Source organism: Salvelinus sp. IW2-2015, unplaced genomic scaffold (assembly GCF_002910315.2).
Source record: "Salvelinus sp. IW2-2015 unplaced genomic scaffold, ASM291031v2 Un_scaffold1564, whole genome shotgun sequence".
NCBI lineage: Eukaryota > Metazoa > Chordata > Actinopteri > Salmoniformes > Salmonidae > Salvelinus > Salvelinus sp. IW2-2015.
In genome coordinates, this window is record NW_019942992.1 from 36707 (window position 1) to 43011 (window position 6305).

Sequence of the window (6305 nt, forward strand, 5' to 3'; positions counted from 1 at the left end):
GGTGACCGCCATGGGTGGGGCAACACACCGGACCGCCGTGGGTTGGTCAAACACACCCAGAGCAGGCTGCTGCGGTGGCCGCGCCGCGGGTGGGAGAGAGATGCGTGGGGGTGGCAACCACCCGGAGGGACGCGGGGTGCACCACCGAGGAGTGGACGGGGGGGAGCACCAACCTGGAGGGATCGGTGGGGGGCACCTAACCAGGGACGGGTCTGGGGGGGTGAGCACCACCGGGAGAGGGCGGGGGATGCACCAAGTGGGTGAAGGGCGCCGGTGGGGGACCGACACTCGCGCGGACGGCGCGCCCGCCCGCTGTCGCCCGCACGCGCGCCGCCACGCGCGCCGGTCACCACACCACACGTCCGCGAGCCGCCGCGCTGGCGCGTGCGCACCCGAGCGTCGCGCTCCTCCCGCTGCGGCCCGCCCCCGCGCACGCCACACGGCGTGAGCCCGCGCCCGGTCCTGCCCGGAGGATCGCCTGCGCCGCGCGGCGAGCCGACGGAGGTACGACAAGAGGAAGGAGGGACGAGCCAGGCTGCAGAGAGAAGAGCTGGACCGACGTTGCGCGTCCGGGCACGCGGGAGGTCCAGGCGGCAGGGAGAGAGCGGACCACTGCTGCGCCTGGGCACGCCGTGAGAGGCCAGGCGTCAGAGAGAGAGCTTGACCGGAGGGCGCGCCGGGCACGCGAGGAGGCAACAGGCGGCAGGGTAAGAGATCCGGACGACGGCAGCGCCGGGCACGCGGGAGGCCAGGCTGCAGGGCATGAGAGCTCGGACCGAGGGGGCGAGCCGTGGCACGCGTGGCAGGTGGTGTGTGGCCGGGGGCAAGAGAATCGAGGGCCGCAGGCGAGCGCCCAGGCGTAAGGAGTATGGGAGGGAAAACTCCCCCCAGGCAACAAAGGGGAAGTGAAGCTATGGCGCGGCAGCGGGGGACGCGGGCGAGGGCACGGGAAGACGGAGGCAGGCGGCGGAGGAAGGACACAAAAGAAGTGGGAAGGAAGTGGGGGACAGGAGGAAGGGGTGGTGGGAACGCGCGGGGGCTCCCGTGCGTGCGGGGCGGTGCACGTGGGAGAGCGCGCGCCGGCCATGCTCATGCGGCAATCAGGTAAGACAAAAACCAGAAATGGGTGGTGGTAGGCTAAGTCCGGAGGAGAGAAGAGGGTAGCGAGGAGAAAGGCTGGGTCGGGGTGCCAAGTGGGGTCGCGCCGCGGTCCGTCGCACGCGGCAAAGGTAGAGAGAGAGAGGAGAGAGGAGATGTAAGAAGAGAGAGAGAGGAGAGCAGAGAGGAAGAGAAGAGAGGAGAGAGAGAGAGACGAGAGAGACGAGAGAAGAGAGAGAGTTAGAGAGAGAGAGAGAAAGGAGATGAGAGTAGTAGAGCAGAGAGAGATGGAGAGAGAGAGTAGAGAGAGATAGAGAGCAGAGAGAGAGAGAGGGCCAGGCGGAAGCGGCAGGACACAGCAGGAGGCAAAGGGGCAAAAAGCAGCGGGGATGGGGATGAAAGCGGGCCAAGGACGGCCAGGGAGGCGTCAAGGGCAAAGCAGGGGGAACAAGTGGTAAGGACCGGTACGGGAGGGTGTCAAGGAGGAAATACGGAAAAACGAAGGGCGTCGGAGAAAAAAGAGCAAGGTGCGCACAGCAAGAAGGTTGCCGAGGACTGGCAGGCGGAGTGGGCGGAAGGGGCGAGGGATAAAGGAAAACGAGCGGGTGAGGGCAAAAAAGGTGGGGAACGCTGCGTGGCAGAATGGGCGGCGAGGAACGAAGTGGACCGCCTGAGAGGATGGCAAACCAGGCAGACCAAAGGACCAGCCCACCAATAACAGGCACGGTATAAGGGTCAGGCCGGGCGGGCAAACAGCCGACGGACACGTAAAGGGCACGATACCATTGCAGCGGCCACAAGCGCACCAGGAGGAGGCCAACCGTTCAGAGGGGTTGGAAAGAGAAAAACACAGGGAAGCACGGGTGGGACGACACGGCGCCCGGGAAAGAACGAACAGCAGGGCAAAAAGAGAGGGAGGGGAAAGGGTACAAAGACGGACAAAACAAACAAACAAAAACCCACGAAAACACAAAAGTGTCTGGAAGGGCGAAACAAGGATGCCTGGTCTCATAAGAAGAACGGACGTGGGAACAGCAGGCCGGCAAAGAGAACGACGGAGGATAACAGGCAGGCCGTACCAAAGAGAACGGCCGGTGGAACAGGCATGGCCGGCCAAGCAGAGACGGACGGGGTAACATTCAGGCAGTGCCGGCCCAAAGAGAATCGGACGTGGAAGGCAGCCAGGCAAAGAGAAACGGACGGGGAACAGGCAGTGCCGACCAAAGAGAGTCGGGCCGGGAACCCAGGCAGGCCGTCCAAAGAGAACGTGACTGGGGAACAGGCAGGCACGGACAAGGAACGTACGTGGAACAGCAGGCCGTGCCAAAGATGAACGGACGGGAACAGGCACGGTCGAGGGGGCGCGGACTCAGCAGCCCCGGAGGGGGCCAACAGGGTCCAGAGCAGCTTCAGGCACACGCAGATGAGAACCAGTAATGGACACCCGGGGAGCACACTCAAGATTGAGCCAGCAAAGCGACAGCAAACAGACACAAAACCGCCAAGACAAACAGGCTCGGTGAGACGGTCGCAAGACAGGGAGGAATCGAGGAGAAAAAACACAGTGGAACATGGATGAATGAGCCGGTGAGAAGGAGGGGAACAACAAGGGAGGCGCGAAGGAGCAGCCATGCCGATGGACCAAACCAAAAACAGAGAAGGCGGCGCGCACTGCACCGGTGGCCACAAATGATCGGTCCACGCGGGTGCCCGCGCGCGCGAGTACGCACAGGGCGAGGACAGAACCGGGCACTCGGGCCCGCGCGAGGACGCAGAGGTGGAAGGACAGAACCGGCACGCGTGCCCGCGCGAGGACGCCACAGGGAGGACAGAACCGGCACGCGGGCCCGCGCGAGGACGCACAGGGGAGGTACAGTAAACCGGCACGCGGGCCCGCGCGCGCGAGACGCACATGGGAGGACAAACCGGCACGCGGGGCCCGCGCGCGCGCGAGGACGCACAGGGGAGGACAGTAACCGGCATCGCGGCCGCGCTAGGACGCCAGAGGGCGAGGGACATAACCCACGCGGGCCCTGCGCGAGGACGCAACATGGGGAGGTACAGAAACCGGCACGCGTGCCCGCGCGAGTGACGCACAGGGAGGACAGAAACCGGCACGCGGGCCCGCCGCGAGGACCGCCACAGGGTGTAGGACAGAACCGGCACGCGGGCCCGACGCGAGGACGCAAAAACAGGGCGAGCGTACAGAACCGGCACGCGGGCCCGCGCGAGGACGCACAGTATGACAGAACCGGCAACGCTGGCTCCGCGTCGAGGACGCACAGGGCGAGGACAGAACCGGCACGCGGGCCCGCGGCGAGGGACGCACAGGGGAGGACAGAACCGTGCACGCTCGGTCCCGCGCGAGGACGCACAGGGGAGGACAGAACACGTCAACGCGGGCCGCGCGAGGACGCACAGCGTGGAAGGACAGAGACCGGCACGCTTGGGCCCGTCCGTTCGAGACCGCACAGGGGAGGACAGAAACCGCAACAGCGCGGGAATGAGCGAACACAAAGAAAAACAAAGCAAGGGTGAAAAGGAAATCACGGGAAGGGTGTGGATAGAGGGAGGATCGCCGAAACCACGGACAGCCAGGCAGAGGAGCAGACAGCAGAGAAAGGACAGGAAAGAAACAAAGGGGTGGGGACAAAAGATAACGAGCCAAGAGGATAGCAAACGGAAACCATGTGGAACAACAGGGAACGGGGCGGTGTAAAGCGGACGGCGTGGGCGGGAAAACAGGCGGGAGAAAGTACAGGAACGGGGGCGCGGAAAGTGTCGGCAAAAGGAGAGAGGAGCAGGGACGTATGGAGAGGAAAAGAGAAAGGCAGGGGGGAAGGGAGGCGACAGGCCACAGCCGGGGCTAACGCCGAGCGCCGCCACGACAGAGGAACGAGGGAGGCCGTGGTCGAGAGGGAGCAAGAACAGTCGAGAAAAACAAGGATAAAGGGAGGGGAACACCGGTAGCGAAGTCAAGCAGGAAGCAAGGAGGCGCGTAAGACCTGCGAGAAGGCGGCGTATATTCCTCCAGGAGTGGAAAACCGGGTGGGGAGAGAGAGAGAGAGAGAGAGAGAGAGATTGAGAAGAAGAGAGATAGAGAGGTGGAGAGCGAGTGGTTAGAGGGCTGGTGCATGGAGGAAAGGAAGAATCAGAGGACCCACAGCTGACTGGACGGGTGAGAGGGTGCGCGCGCGCGCGCCGCGCCGTCTTCGCGCGCGCGCGACCGCGCGCTTCGCGGCGCGTGCTGCGCGCGCGCGCGCGCGCGCTCGCGCGCGCGCGGCGCCCGACGCGGACCCGCGCGGGGCGCGGAGGAGAAGGGCTAAGCGGCGCCAAAGGTGTGTGAGGGCGGTGAGGCGGTGGGCAGGACAAAACATACGATGGCCGGACCGCGTAGCGCAGGGCGGGGGGGGGGCGGGGCGGGGGTAGGGGGGGTTGGGGGGTGGGGGGTGGGGGGTTGAGGGGGTTGGGGACAGGGCAGCGCGGTACAGGGAGGATGAGGGCGGGAGCAGGGAGAGGGAAGCAGGAAGAACACGGCGCGCGGCAGCGGCGCCCAGGGGCGACAGACAGTAAGCAGTCCGGAAGGGGCCGCGGGCTGAATGACAGGACCAGGAAGCAGGGAGAGCGGCCCGCCGAACAGCGGCGGGAAACGGGAGGCGCGCAGGCAAAAGTAAAGAAAGCAGAAAAAGAATGGGAGAGGAAACAGGGAGGGGCTAGAGGAAGGGGCGGGGAGCGGAAGGAAAGCAGTAAAGCGGAATGCGACTCAGGCACGGGCGAGAGACAGGAGGGCGGGACATTCAAAAAGCAGGCCAGGCGAGGGGGGAAGGACGGCACCCCCAAAGCAACAAGAGGTGGCCACCGCACAGGGGGCAGAGAAGGCACAAAGAAGGCGATGAATAGAGGAACGGTACGGGGGGAAAAGCGGCCCGTCGGAGGGGGCCAGCCAAGGGGCCCAGCAAGACAAGTTAGAGGGGCGGGGTGAGAGAAAATGCCGGTCGGGTAGTGGCCATCGCGGGCAATCAGCAGAGAAAGGAAGCCGAAAAGCGACTCCAGAACACGGGGGGTGCAACAAGGCAAAAGACGGGGCCAGAGACGGGGGCCGTGGGAACGAACTACGGGAGACGGCGGGAGGCGGGGGGGAGGGACAAGCAGGAAACCGTGGATACAGAAGGACGTACGTTGACATCACCGGGGAAGCCTAGGGGTAATGTGCAGACCGGGAGCGAGTAAGTCAGGAGTGCCCGTTTTAGACCGGCCAGGGGAAGAGCATGGGGCGCGCAACATACAAAAAAAACCAGGCTGGGGGGGCCGAGGGAGGGCGCCGACCACAGCGAGGGGGAGAGGCGCCGACAGGAGTGGGAACATGGGCGACAAACGCAAAGGGGGCCTCCATAGGGGACCAGAGGAGGCCAGAGCCGGGCGGCAGGGCCGGAGCAACAGGGCAGGACGGTGGGCACGGCAGGCAGGCGGGAAAGGGAGAAGAAAGGGGCCGACCCTGAAAGACGGAACTAGGAGATGGAGGTCACAGGGAGGGCCGGAGGGGGGGGGGGCAAAAAGGGGAGTGTGGGGGTGGGTGGGTGGGGGGGGGGGTGGGCGGGAGGCACGGCGGCAGGCAGACGGGAGCCGGGAAAGCGCCCGTAGTGAGGGCCAGGGGTAAGAGGAGGGCCAAAACAGGGGGCAGGGCGGGGGGAGAGAAAGGGGGGGGGGAGAGGAGCGGTGGTGGAAGAGGAGAGGAGGGGGGAGGGGGGGATGGAGGAGGGGGAAGGGGAAGAGCGGAGACACACTCAGAAATCAGATGGAGAGGGGAACCCCACGAGGGCCAGCAGCGGGACTGGGGGACGGGGGCGGGCGGAAAGTGGGTGGGCGGGTGGCATGAACGGGATGGGGGGATGGTGGGGAGGAGGTGCGATGACCACCCCCCACCCCCACAAAGCGAGGGCCGTGGAGGGAGGCGCCAAATAACACGCAACACGAGTGGAACAACAGGACACAAAACAACAAAGACTGGCAAGACGCAGGGCAAGGACGGGATGAACACACGGACACACCCACCGTAATGGCGGGGCAGCAAGAGCAAGAGGGGGGGCGAGAACATGTGTGAAAACAGAGCCGCGGCAGGAAGGAGAGGCCCGGGACAGAGTGCGTGAGGCACAGGAGAGATGGGGGGCTGGGTGTCGAAACGGGGACTGGCGCGCGCGCTGCGCGCG